The sequence below is a fragment of the Macaca fascicularis genome, chromosome 1 (genome assembly GCF_037993035.2).
Source record: "Macaca fascicularis isolate 582-1 chromosome 1, T2T-MFA8v1.1".
NCBI classification, from domain to species: domain Eukaryota; kingdom Metazoa; phylum Chordata; class Mammalia; order Primates; family Cercopithecidae; genus Macaca; species Macaca fascicularis.
In genome coordinates this window covers 201,799,163-201,814,673 of record NC_088375.1, presented here as the reverse complement: position 1 = coordinate 201,814,673, position 15,511 = coordinate 201,799,163, and positions in this window count along the sequence as shown.

Sequence of the window (15,511 nt, the reverse complement as noted above, 5' to 3'; positions counted from 1 at the left end):
TGTGTCTGATGGTTAAGTGCTGCTACCTGGCTTCTGCTGTTCTGGAATCCTATTGTCACTATTAACAAACAGTAGGAACTCCAGTTCCCTAGCAGCTACAACATAACCTAGAAGGGACAGCCATCACTGAGTTGCTCAAGGATGTCAGTGCCCCTTCAGAAGCTCATGCTTTATTGCTCCAGTGAAGGTGTACTGGAAACATACTAAGCTGGTGGTCTTTTGGTTTTAGGCAATACATTTCTTCTCTGAACTTTTGACTGCTTTCTCCAGTTATGTCAGTTCATGCATTTCTACATCGTTTATTGTAACTCTTGTCAGTTGTTAAGCTGTTGTCTCTTAGCACCACAACCACTCTTCTGTATCAACTTGTGTAGTGCTGGGGCTGTTGTTCAGAAATTCACATTCCAGCATTGCCAGTTGCTCCTGCTAATGAAGAGGGCAGGAGGGAATTGATGCTGCAGCAGCAGGAAGGAGGGACTTGCTTCCTCCTATTGACTTCCTGTCAGCTTCCTGTTCCTGTGAGCATCACCCTAGCAACGCTTCTTCACCCTGGCATCAGCAGCATCTTTCCTTAACAGCAGCTGAATCCAGTTTGCAGTTTCCCAACACTTCCTCGCACCAGTTTCCAACACTTTGGTGTTCCTCCTCAGAGATCTGAGTTTGGGTTTCTTGGAACTTCTCTTGTAAGCTTCTAAGTTTTGATAATTCCACTTCTTATTTTGTTTCACCAGCCCTGCACATGGTATCTGCTTTTGTCATTGCTACCTTTGTGACAACTTAGCATTCTCTTTTTACCTTTGCAGTTACCTACTTAATAACTTTATACCTGCTTAACAATACACTACATTTAGATCTCTATTTAAATTATTGGTGTGGTTTCTACCTCCTGATGGGACGCTGATCCTTTTGTCCTCTGAACCATCCCAGCTCCAAGTGTTCTTGCCAGGAGGGTAAATGCAGAGGCCCAGGAGACTTCCTCCATATCTACAACTCTTCTCTTATCCATCCCTATGTTCCATTCCCCTTCTCGACTCAGCAGCCTCAATATCCATTCCCAGGCACATCTTCCAGCTTTTTATTGGTACCTATTAAGCAGGTCCTGCAGTTCTTTTAGTAAAAATCCTGTTTTTTGGTTTTTTGTTTGTTTTTTGAGACGGAGTCTCACTCTGCCACACAGGCAGGCTGGAGTGCATTGGCACAATCTTGGTTCACTGCAACCGCTGCCTCCCAGGTTCAAGAGATTCTCCTGTCTCAGCCTCCCAAGTAGCTGGGACTACAGGTGTGTGCCACCATACCTGGCTAATTTTTGTAATTTTAGAAGAGACAGGGTTTTGCCATATTGGCCAGGCTGGTACCAAACTCCTGACCTCAGGTGATTCACCTGCCTCAACCTCCCAAAGTGCTGGGATTACAGGCATAAGCCACTGTGCCTGGCCAAAATCCTGTTTCTTTAAGCAGAGATAGTACTTCCTCAATGGTTGAGTGCTGAGATTTAACCCTAGTGATTGACCTAGAAGATGCAAGAGAATGTAGAAGCAGATCTTGAAGAGGGTAAGTATCATCTTGCAAGGCATCTGCCTTAGGGGAGGCCCCTGCATAGTTTCCAGGCAAGAGAAGGAAGCCTATTATCCTCTAGCAAATGGGAGTGAGACACTTCTACTACTCTCATCATTAGGTTCTGGACATGGTTTTCAGACCTATCTGCCCTCCAGCTGTAGGAAATTAGGGGATTTTAAAATGCTGTCATAGTGGTTTTCTAGGTTTCATACCATCCCCTAGGCTGGTGGTTGACTAATTTGACCCTATCATTTTCCTCCTTTAGCACTTCAGTGGTACTTAACAACAACCAACAAACTCCACCAGTTCTTTAACTACCATTGCCTCCACATCTCTCAGATGCTAGAAAGACTTCATAAATGGTTGTATCCCCTTGTATCTGTATCTTGTCCCCCAATTCATCCTAGACCTCTACAACATGTTAAATGCCATCAATAATTGGATCTTATTGCCATTGGCTGACAAATTTTACAATCCTAGAATCCATCCTTGGGATCTAAGACCACTTCTAGTCTGAGCTTAGAAGACCAGATTCAGACCACCACACAAATATTTGAGTTAAATTAGCTTATTTGGAAAGTGACTATTTGGGTAGAGAAGTGGGAAGTGATAAAGAAAAGGAAGGCAGACAATAAGAGTGCTACCACAGTGGGTTATTAAAGGTTAATTTAGCAGGGAGACTCTGGGAAATGGTGCAAAACATGCCTCAGAAATAACTCATATGAAGGGTAAGGGAACCAGGGTATTTATATACCAATGCTGAGAGTCATTGGTTAAGAGTGGATGCTGGCTGGGCGCGGTGGCTCAAGCCTGTAATCCCAGCACTTTGGGAGGCCGAGACGGGCGGATCACGAGGTCAGGAGATCGAAATCATCCTGGCTAACACGGTGAAACCCCGTCTCTACTAAAAACGAAAAACTAGCCGGACAAGGTGGCGGGTGCCTGTAGTCCCAGCTACTCGGGAGGCTGAGGCAGGAGAATGGCGTAAACCTGGGAGGCGGAGCTTGCAGTGAGCACGAGATCGCGCCACTGCACTCCAGGCTGGGTGACAGAGCAAGACTCCATCTCAAAAAAAAAAAAAAAAAAAAAAAAAAAAAAAATGTCTGTTCATATCCTTTGCCCGCTTTGGAAACCGTCATTCTCAGCAAACTATCGCAAGAACAGAAAACCAAACACCGCATGTTCTCACTCATAGATGGGAACTGAACAATGAGATCACTTGGACTCGGGAAGGGGAACATCACACACCGGGGCCTATCACGGGGACGGGGGAGGGGGGAGGGATTGCAATGGGAGTTATACCTGATGTAAATGACGAGTTGATGGGTGCTGACGAGTTGATGGGTGCAGCACACCAACATGGCACAAGTATACATATGTAACAAACCTGCACGTATGCACATGTACCCTAGAACTTAAAGTATAATAATAAAAAAAAGAAAAAAAAAAAGAGTGGATGCTAACAGTTGGTAGGAAAAGTCCACGGGATATGGATGGGGAACTGACAGCATCTGCAACAACCTGCACCTACAACTGAGTCCTCTGATTACCTGCTAAAATGCAGATTCCTGAGTACATTCCCTGAATGAAGGAAACTGAGTGAAGTGTACTCGGGAGTCTTCTGCAACTTCCTATGAAAGTATAATTATTTCGGCCGGGCGCGGTGGCTCACGCCTGTAATCCCAGCACTTTGGGAGGCCGAGGTGGGCGGATCACAAGGTCAGGAGATCGAGACCATCCTGGCTAACACTGTGAAACCCCGTCTCTACTAAAAATGCAAAAAAATTAGCCAGGCGAGGCGGCGGGCGCCTGTAGTCCCAGCTACTCGGGAGGCTGAGGCAGGAGAATGGCGTGAACCCGGGAGGCGGAGCTTGCAGTGAGCCGAGATCGCGCCACTGCACTCCAGCCTGGGCGACTAAGCGAGACTCTGTCTCAAAAAAAAAAAAAATAAATAAATAAAAAAAAAGAAACTATAATTATTTCAAAATAAAAAATTAAAAAATAGTATGACCAAGAATATAAATTATATAGAAATACATATGTATACATGTATATATATATGTGTGTATATGTATATGTATATATACACATATACACACACACACACATATATATATATACACATGCAGGTTCCAGAGTTTACTTTCATTGACTATGGGGTACTGTAGAAAGAAGTCCCTTTTATCTCTTACTGTAAATAAATAGAAATGCTAGGTAAAATATAACAAATACATTAAAAAATATAGAGCTGCGCTCAAAAGCTCAGGTGGAGCTAGAAAACGTAGAAAAGAGCTAGGAAAGAGTCACCTGGAAGCAGTTGTAATCACACTCTGCATTAGTATGGGTGTGAGAATTAAGTTCACAAGTTTGCATTAACTGTGTGATGGTGGCAGTGGTGTTTGGGGGAACCCTAGCCAAGAAATTGACATAAAGTTTGTCTTGGAACTGGCTAAACTAATGGATCTTCCTGTGAAACTACCTGTGGTTCTCCTCCACAATGCAGGGCATACAGGACTTCTATAGAAAACAACTCCCACTGAAGATAATCTCATGGCAAAAAAATTACAAAGTATGAGAGGAAAAGGATTGCTAGGACAGAGTCAGAAGATGAAATAATCTGGATAATTCACATGCTGTTTTAGTTGGGTCCTCCAGAAAGTAAATGCAGAGACGGGATTAGGAGTTGCAAGGGGTTTATTGAGGGGTAATGCCTGGAAAAGACAAAATGGGGAGAATCAAGATTGGGCAGAGAGAACCTTAGATGGGACGCAAATATGATAAAGTCTCGGCTAACCCAAAGGGGGACTACACAACAAATACTGCCTGTTAGAGAAAGTCCCTTGTTGAGCAGAAATAGCAAGACGCCTGCCATGTTCATAAAGTTATTGCTTAGGGACTGCCAAAGAAGAGCCTTAAGTAAAAAACGGAGGCAGATCTTGAAGGCACCAATGATACTAACAGCTTGAGGTAGCCAGCCAAGTGCACTTGTGTGACTGAAGAGCAAGTTCTTTCTCAAAGGGAGATCTTAGTGGTGCATATGCCAAAAATTAGGATTATAGAACAACCTGAGAGACTTTAATGTAAGTATGTTTAAATGAGATAAAATTAGGAATCGAAGACATAAGGCAAGAAGAGCTTATGAAAAAAGAAGCAAATAGAAATAGCAAAAATGAGCTATTAAAAATGCAATAGATATTTTGAAGAGTAGACTAGACACAGATGGAGAGAGAGAATTAGTACACTCAAATTGATCTGAAGAAATTACCCAGAAGGCAGCACAGAAAGCAGCACAAAGAGATGAAATTATAATAGTGTAGAATATTAGTGCAGTGGGCTGGGCACAGTGGCTCACACCTGTAATCCCAGCACTTTGGGAGGCTGAGGCAGGTGGATTGCTTGAGCCCAGGAGCTGGAGACCAGCCTGGGCAAAATGGCAAAACCCTATCTCTACTAAAAATACAAAAAATTAGCCGGGCATGGTGGCACATACCTGTAGTTCCAGCTACTTGGGAGGCTGAGGTGGGAGGATTATCTGAGCTTGGGAAGTCGAGGCTGCAAAGAGATTGCACCACTGCACTCCAGCCTGGGCAATGAGTGTGTGACCCTGTCTCAAGAAAAAAAAAAAAAAAAAAAAACATACATGGGCTCTGAAGCCACACACACATGGTATTAAATCTCTGGTACTTACTATTAATAGCAATAGAGATTCAGGTATGTTTTTAAACCTCTTTGTGTATCAATTTTCTCATCTATAAAGTGGAGATACATTATAATGTTATAGTACCTACCTCATGGTGTTGCTATGAGGATTAAATGAGTTTATAGTTCTTGGCACATAGTGAGTGCTCAATATTATAGAGTAATGGAAAATACGAAAGATAAAAATCATAGAGGAGAAAATGAGAAGTTCCAAAATTTATATTAGATTAGTAGTTCTACAAGGAGAAAATAGGGGAGAAGCACCATTTGAAGAAATAATGATGAAGGATTTTCTACAAGCAAAGAAAAATGAGCTTCTAGAATGAAAAGGCACAGTGAGTTCTGAGTAGAATAAAAAATTTCATTTCTAGACATACTGAAGAGACTGAAAAACAATAAAAATAAAGAAAAAAATCTGAAAAGCCGTCAGAAATGAAACATCCACAAATGAATGGTGTTCTGCCTGAAGCCAATTTCTCCTCAGCAACAATAGCTGCCAATGGACTAATACCTTCGAAGTGATCAGAAAAACAATTAAATTCGACATTCAATTAACCAGCATTGAAGGATGAATGTAAAATAAAGACATTTTCAGATATATACAGACTGAGGTTTTACTAATCTCAGACTTTTGCTTAAATAATTTATGAAGGGTGGACTTCAGCAAGAAAAAAATTCAGCTCAGAGGGAAAGAATCTTCCAATCAAAATGGAAGAACAAGAACCGGATTTACCCTTTCACCTGGAGCAACAAATAAAACTGGACAAAACAGTTATTATTGATAATCATTTAATGATGAGGATGTATTCTGAGAAACGCACCTTTAGGTGGTTTTTGTCCTTATGCAAACAACGTGGAGGATACTTACACAAACCTAGATGTCGTAGCCTACTATACACCTGGGCTACATGGTAGAGCCTGTTGCTCCTAGGTTACAAACCTGTGCAGGATGTTACTGTAGTGAATACTGTTGGCAATTGTAACACAGTGATAAGTATTTGTGTTTGAACATATCTAAACATAGAAAAGGCGGACTAAAAATATGGCATAAAAGATTAAAAAATGGTATACTTCTATAGGACACTTACCATGAGTGAAGCTTGCAGGACTGGAAGTTGCTGTGGGTGAGTCAGTGAGTGGGTGGCGAGTGAATGTGAAGTTGTAGGACATTATGTATACTTCTGTAGACTTCATAAACACTATACACTAAGGCTATACTAAATTTATAAAAAAAAAGTTCTTTCTTCAATAATACATTAAACTTAGCTTTCTGTAACGTTTTTACTTTATAAACTTTTAAACTTTTAAAAACTTTTGGGCTCTTCTGTAATAACACTTAGCTTAAAACATGTACACGTCATACAGCTGTACTAAAATATTTTCTTTATATCCTTATTCTATAAGTCTTCCTGTATTTTTAAAATTATTATTCTTAGGGTTTTGTTTGTTTGTTTGTTTGTTTTTTTTTTTTTGAGATGGAGTCTCACTCTGTCGCCCAGGCTGGAGTGCAGTGGCCGGCTCTCAGCTCACTGCAAGCTCCGCCTCCCGGGTTTACGTCATTCTCCTGCCTCAGCCTCCCGAGTAGCTGGGACTACAGGCGCCCGCCACCTCGCCCGGCTAGTTTTTTTTTTTGTATTTTTTAGTAGAGACGGGGTTTCACCGGATTAGCCAGGATGGTCTCGATCTCCTGACCTTGTGATCCGCCCGTCTCGGCCTCCCAAAGTGCTGGGATTACAGGCTTGAGCCACCGCACCCGGCCTATTCTTAGGTTTTACTTTTTAAACTTCTTTGTTAAAAACAAAGACATGGGCTGGGCACGGTGGCTCATGTCTGTAATCCCAGCACTTTGGGAAGCCGAGGCGGGCGGATCACCTGAGGTCAGGAGCTCGAGACCAGCCTGGCCAACATGGTGAGGCCCTGTCTCTACTAAAATTACAAAAATTAGCCGGGCATGATGGTGGGCTCCTGTAATTCCAGCTACTCAGGAGGCTGAGGTAGGAGAATCCCTTGAACCCGGGAGATGGAGACTGCAGTGAGCCGAGATCGCACCATTGCACTCCAGCTTGGGCAACAGAATGAGACTCTGTCTCAAAAACAAACAAACAAGCTGGGTGCGATGGCTCATGCCTATAATCCCAACACTTTGGGAAGCCAAGTCAGGTGGATTGCTTGAGGTCAGGAGTTCAAGACCAGCCTGACCAACATGGTGAAACCCCGTCTCTACTAAAAATACAAAAATTAGCCAGGCATGGCAACAGGTGCCTGTAATCTCAGCTACTCGGGAGGCTGAGACAGGAGAATTGCTTGAACCCAGGAGACAGAGGTTGCAGTGAGCCAAGATTGCTCCATTGCACTCCCGCCTGGGTGACAGAGCAAGTCTCCATCTCAAACACAAACAAACAAACAAATAAAAAACAAGGACACAATATACATTAGCCTAGGCCCACACACAGTCAAGATCATCGATATCACTGTCTTTCACCTCCACATCTCGCCCCACTGGAAGGTTATCAGGGGCAATAACATGCATGGAGCTGTCATGTCCTATGTTAACAATGTCTTCTTCTGGAATACCCCCTGAAGGACCTGCCAGAGGCTGTTTTGCAGTTAACTTTTCTTCTTTTTAATAAGTAGAAGGAGTACACTTTATTTTTATTTTTTGTATTTTTTATTTTTTTGAGATGGGGTCTTGCTCTCTTGCCCCCAGGCTGGAGTGCAGTGGTGTGATCTCGGCTCACTGCGACCTCCGCCTCCCAGGTTCATGCCATTCTCCTGCCTCAGCCTCCCGAGTAGCTGTGACTATAGGCACCTGCCACCATGCCTGGCTATTTTGTACTTTTAGTAGAGACGGGGTTTCACCGCGTTAGCCAGGACGGTCTTGATCTCTTGACCTCATGATCCGCCCACCTCAGCCTCCCAAAGTGCTGGGATTACAGGTGTGAGCCACCACGCCCAGCCAGGAGTACACTTTAAAATAATGATAAGGAAGTATAGCATAGTCTACATAAACCAGTAACAGCTGTTTAATATAATTATCCAGTATTATGTACTGTAACTAATTGTATGTGCTAGACTTTTATATGACTGGCAGTGCAGTAGGCTGTTTACACCAGCGTCACTACAAACATGTGAGTAATGTATTGCACTATGATATTTTGATGGTTAATATTAGGTGTCAATTTGATTGGATTGAAGGATGCCTAGGTGGCTGGCAAAGTACTGTTTCTGGGTGCGCCTGTGAGGGTGTTGCCAGAGGAGATTTACATTTGAGTTGGTGGCCCAGGAGAGGAAGACCCACCCTCAATGTGGGTGGACACCATCCAATGGGCTGCCAGCACGGCTAGAACAAAGCAGGTGAAAGAAGGTGGGATAACCTTGCTTGCTGAGTCTTCTGACTTCCTTCTTTTTTTCTGTGCTGGATTCTTTCTTCTGCTCTTCCTGCCCTTGGACATCAGAGTTCAGGTTTTCTGGCCTTTGGACTCGGGTTTTGCACCAGTGGCTTGCTGGGGGATCTTGGGCCTTCAGCCACTGACTGAAGGCTGCACTGTCGGCTTCCCTGGTTTTGAGACTGTCAGACTCAGACTGAGGCACTACTGGCTTCTCTCTTCCCCAGCTTGCAGACAGCCTATTGTGGGACTTTGCCTGGTAATCGTGTGAACCAAGCCTCCCTAATAAACTCCCTTTCATATATGCATATATCCTATTAGTTCTGTCTCTCTGGAGAACACTGACTCATACAGATGGCTATGGCATCATTAGGGGATAGGAAATTTTCAGCTCCATTGTAATCTTTTGGGACCACTGTCACATGTGGGTCCATCATTGACCAAAAGTCGTTATGCAGTGCATAACTATATATGAAACAATGGGTCTCAAGGCATTGGACATCAGGCAATAAGGGGAGCAATCTCTGGGAAACAAGAAAGGTGAGCTAAACAGTTTTCAAGCTTACTGCCTAGAAAGAGTTTCCACGCCACAGTACAGGGAGGAGGAACCCAAGCTAACCCTGGAGGTCTTTCTGAGAGGAGGAGACAGAGCTGAGAGGCCGAGGAAGCCAAGGAGGCTAGAGTTCGCAGGGCAGAGCCGCAGAGAGGAGAACGCTTCATAGTACTGAGTTCCGAACATCTGCATGTGAGGAAATGACCCAAGCCTGGGGAAAGAACTTCACAAAAAGAGTAGAGAAAGACATTCTCAGAGTTCACATATACTCAGGAATAGTGATCTTCCCACCAGCTACAGTAGAAAAATCTCATAACTCTTAAGGCATTGGGTAGTGCACTCAGAAGGGTTTTGCTTCAGTAATAAGGGAATTTAACTCTTGACTAAATGCTACTGGGGTTCTGCCAAGAATGTTAAAAGCAAGACCTGAAAGGATCAAATTATGTCAGAGTAACTTAACCACATTAAGAACAAAGCTAAAGAATATTTATAGGAATACAAAAATTATCCAGGGCCTCCCAAAAGGTAAAAATTACAATGTCTAGCATCCATTAAAAAATTACCAGGCAAGTGAAAGAACAGAAAAATACTATGTATGAAGAAGAGAAAAGTCAGCCAAATGTGGTGGTTCATGCTTATAAATCCTAGCACTTTGGGAGACTGAGGTGTTTGAGCCCAGTAGTTCAAGACCAGCCTGGGCAACATAGCAAGGTGCTATCTCTTTTAAATTTAAAAAATAAAAAGAATAAAGAAAAGAAAAGTCAAGGCCGGGCCTGATGGCTCATGCCTGCAATCCCAGCACTTTTTAAGGCCAAGGTGGGCAGATTGTTTGAGCTCAGGAGTTTGAGACCAGCCTGGGCAACATGGCAAAACCCCATCTCTACAAAAAATACAAAAATCAGCTGGGTATGGTGGTGCACGCCTCTAGTTTCAGTTACTTAGGAGGCTGAGGTGGGAGGATCACTTGAGCCTGGGAGGTTAAAGCTGATGTGAGCCATGATCATGCTACTATACTCCAACCTCGGCAACAGAGCAGGATCCTATATCAAAAATTTAAAAACAGAAAAGTCAATCAGTCAATCAATCAAAACTGACCCAGAAGTGACATATGATAGAATTAGGAGGCAAGGACTTTAAAACACCAATTGTAACTGAATTCCATATGTTCAAAAAGCCAGGAGAAAGATCAAACATGTTAAACAGAATAAAAATACCCAAATCAAACATCTAAACATGAAAATCACAATGTTTGAAGTGAAAAATATACTGGATGAGATTAATGGCAGTTTTGACACTGCAGAAGAACAGATTTGCAAACTTGAAGATATAGCAATAGAAGCTATCCAAAATAAAACACAGAAAGGAAAAAGACAGAAACAAATAAAAAGAGCACCAGTGAGTCATGGGATAACTTAAAGCAGTCTAATGTATGTATATTTGGAGTCCCTTAAGGAGTGAAGAAAGGGAAGAAAAGAAAAAAAATTGAAGAAACCTCTGAAAAATTTCCAAATTTGATGAAAATGATAAACTCACATAACCACAAAACTCAACAAACCCAAACACAAGAAACATAAAGAAAAAATAGGCACATCACAATCAAATTGCTCAGAACAAGTGATAATGAGAAAAATCTTAAAAACTGCCAAAGGAAGAAGAAACATTACACAGGGGAACAAAGAATGACAGTAGATTTTTTTATTATAAACAATGTAAGCTAAGAGATAGTGGAACAACATCTTTAAAGTACTGAAAGAAAAAAATCTATCAAGCTAGAATTCTTTTTTTTTTTTTTTTTTTTTTTTTTTTTTTGAGACAGAGTCTCACGCTGTTGCTCAGGCTGGAGTGCAGTGGCGCGATCTCGGCTCACTGCAAGCTCCGCCTCCCGGGTTCCCGCCATTCTCCTGCCTCAGCCTCCTGAGTAGCTGGGACTACAGGCGCCCGCCACCGCGCCCGGCTAATTTTTTGTATTTTTAGTAGAGACGGGGTTTCACTGTGGTCTCGATCTCCTGACCTTGTGATCCGCCCGCCTCGGCCTCCCAAAGTGCTGGGATTACAGGCTTGAGCCACCGCGCCCGGCCCAAGCTAGAATTCTATACCCATTGAAAATATATTTCAAAAATGAAGGTGAAATAAATACTTCCTTGGAAATACAAAAATTGAAAGAATTTATCACCAGCAGACCTGTACTTACAAGAAATGTCGAAGTTATTCAAGCAGAAAGAAAATGATACAAGATGGAAATCTGGATCTACGTAAAGAAATGAAAAGTACTGGAAATGGCAATTATGTGGGTGAAAAATAATGCCTTTTAAAAATTATTTAAATCCCCTTAAAGATAACCAACAATTTAGAGCAAAAGCAGTAACAATGCACTGTTACTGTGGGGTTATAATATAAGTAAAAGTAAAATATCTAGGCCGGGCATGGTGGCTCACACCTGTAACCCCAGCACTTTGGGAGGCTGAGGCGAGCAGATCACCTGAGGCTGGGAGTTTGAGACCCTCCCGGCCAACATGGTGAAACCCCATCTCTACTAAAAATACAAAAATTAGCCAGGTGTGATAGCAAGTGCCTGCAGTCCCAGCTACTCAGGAGGCTGAGGCAGGAGAATTGCTTGAACCCAGAAGGTGGACGTTGCGGTGAGATAAGACAGCGCCACTGCACTCCAGCCTGGGCGACAGAGCAAAACTCCATTTCAAAAACAAACAAACAAACAAACAAACAAAAAACAACAGTAAAATATCTGACAACAATAGCACAAAGTCCAGGAGGGGCTAAGTGGAAGTGTACTGTTATAAGGGTCATGTTCTCTATGTGAGGTGGTGTACTATCACTTGAAGGTAGGCTGTTGTCTTAGTCTATTCCTGCTGCTGTGACAAAATATCTTAGACAAGAAGCTAAGGTGGAAGGATCAGTTGAGCCCAGGAGTTAGAGGTTACATTACAGTGAGCTATGACTGTGCCACTGCACTCTAGCCCAGGTGACAGAGTGAAACCCTCTCTCTTAAAAAACAAAGAGAAGAAAAGAAAATACTCAATCCAAAAAAGGCAGAAAAAGAGAAAAAATGGAAGAAAAAAAAAAAAAAAAACAAGTGGGACAAGTAGCAATCAAATAGCCAGGTTTCAAACTCAACCATATCAAGAATTACATTAATGTAAAATATTTAAATACTCCAATTAAAAACTATAGATTTTCAGACTGAATAAAAAAGCAAGGCACAGTTACACGCTACTTATAAGAAATCCACTTTAAACATAAGATACAAACAGGTTAAAAGTAAAAGGATGGAAAAATATATATCACACCATAGCCAACCAAAATAAAGTAGGTTTCAGAGTAAAGGTTATTATTACAGATAAAGTGAGTTATTTCACAATGAAAAGGGGGTCAATTAATCAGGAGAACATAGAAATCCTAAACAACTAGTAAGGGAGCTTTGAAATACATTGTTATGGGCTAAATTGTGTACCCTTTCCAAAATCATATTAAAAAGTCCTAACCTCCAATGTGACTATATTTGGAGATAGGGTATTTAAAGAGATAATTAGGTTAAATTAGGGTGGGCCCTAATCTACTATGACTGGTGTCTTTATAAGAAGAGAGATTTTGGACACAAACAAGGTACAAGACAAGGAAAGAGGCTTCTGAAGACATCAACCTTGCTGAAACCTTGATCTTGGATTTCTGGCCTCCATATCTGTGAGGAAATAATTTTTTGTTGTTGTTTAAGCCACATTGTCTATAGTACTGTATTATGGCAGCTCTAGCAAACTAACACATGCATGAAGTAAAAACTGATAGAACGAACTGCAAGGAAAAAGAGACAAATCCACAATGATAGCAGGAGATTCCAACACCCTTCTATTAGAAGTTGATAGAAAGAGTAGGCATAAATCAGTAAAGATATAGGAGCGGAACAACACTATCAGCCAACTTGATCTAATAGACATTTATAGAACACTTCATCCAACATCAGCAGAGTACACATTAATTTTAGCTAACACGGAACATTTACTAAGACAGACAGTATTCTGGGGCATGAAACAAAGATTGATAAATTTAAATGGACTCAAGTCATATAAAGTATATTTCCTGACAACAATGAAATAAAATTAAAAGTCAATAATGGAAAGATCTCTGGAAAATTTGCAAATATTTAGAAACTAAATAACATAATTCTAAACAATCCATGGGCTAAAGAAGAAATCAAAAGACAAAATATTTTGAATGGAATTAAAATGGCAATACACATATTAAATTTCGTAGGATGCTGCTACATAGTACATAGAAGTAAAGTTATGCACTAAATGCTCTATATTAATCAAGGACCTTAGCTTTCACCTTAAGAAACAACAAAAAGAGAAAATTAAATGTAAAGTAAGCAGAAGGAATAAATAATAAAGATGAAAGCAAAATTCAATGAAATAGAAAACAAAAGTGACACAGAAAATCAATGACAACAAAAGCTGGTTCATAGAGCAGACCAATAAAATTGACGAATCTCTATCCAGACTGATTTGGGAAAAAAGAGAAAGAAAATAAAAATTATTTCAATACCAAGAATGAAAGGGTGACATCACTACAGATTCTAAATACATCAAAAGGATAATAAGGGAGTACTATCAGCACCTTTGTGCCAATAAGTTGGATAACTTAGATGAAATGGACAAATTCCTCAAAGATAAAAACTACCAAAATTCACTCAAGAAGAAATAAATAACCTGAAGAGTCATCAAATATTACATAAATTTAATTCGTATTTAAAAGTCTTTCCACAAATAAAACTACAGGTCCAGACAGCTTCACTGAGGAATTCTTCCAAACATACAAGAAGGAAATAATACACATTCTAAATAAAATCTTCCATAAAATTGAAGAGGAGGGAATATTTTCCAATTCATTCTATAAGACCAGCAGATTGAATTTAACAATATATAAAGAAGACACTATATCAGGCGGGGCATGGTGGCCCACGCCTGTAATCCCAGCAAACTTTGGGAGGCTAGGGCAGGCGGATCACAAGGTCAGGAGATTGAGACCATCCTGGCTAACACAGTGAAACCCCATCTCTTCTAAAAATACCAAAAAAAAAAAAAAAAAAAAAAAAATTAGCCAGGCGTGGTGGTAGGCACCTGTAGTCCCAGGTACTCAGGAGGCTGAGGCAGGAGGATGGCGTGAACCCAGGAGGCGGAGCTTGCAGTGAGCCAAGATTGCACCACTGCACTCCAGCCTGGGTGACAGAGTGAGACTCCATCTAAAAAAAAAATAAAAAAAAAGGACACTATATCATGACCAAAAGGATACAATACCTCAGGAATATAAGATTGGTTTAAGCATTCCAAATCAATCACTATAATTCATCACGTTAAGAGGCTGAGAAAGAAAAGCTATATAATCATCTTAATTGACACAGAAAAAAACATTTTATTAAAGCCAATACTCAATCTTGATTAAAACACTCAATGTGCTAGGAACAATAGTGGAGTTCCTCAACCCAATGAAGATCACTTTTTTATTTAAAATTTTTTATTGTATATATTTAAGGTATATAATATGATGTTTGGTATACATACATTTGGTGAAATTGTTACTGTAGTCAAGCAAATTAACATATCCATCATCTCAAATAGTTATTCCTTCCCTTTTGTGGGAATATCACCTAAAATCCATTATTTTAACAAAAATCACAAATATAATACAACATTATCAGTGATAGTCCTCATGTGTTACTTTAGATCTCCAAATTTGTTCATCCTACATAGCTACAACACTGTATCCTTGGATCTACACCTCTCTATTTACTCCTTCCCATCTACCATTTTATTCTCCATCTTTCTGACTTTTCTTTTTTTTTATGATTCCGCATATAAGTGAGATCATGCAATATTTTCCTTTCTGTGTTTGGCTTATTTCATTTAGCATAATGTCTTCCAAGTTCATCCATGTTGTGGTAAATTGCAGGATCTCCTTTTTTAAGGCTGAATAATATTCCATTATGTATATGCACCATGGTTTCTTTACCCATTCATCCATCGATGGGTATTTAATTTGTTTTCATATCATGGCTATTGTGAATAATACTGCAATGAACATAGGAGTACAGACATTTCTATGAGATGACGATTTTATTACATTTGGGTATATACCCACAAGAAGGATTGCTGGGTAATATAGTTCTTCTATTTTTAATTTCTTTGGAAACCTCTATGCTGTTTTCCGCAATGGCTGTACCGATCTACATTCCCACCGACAGTGTACAAGGTTTCCCTTTTCTCCACACTCTTAACATGTGTTATCTCTCGTCTTTTTGATAATA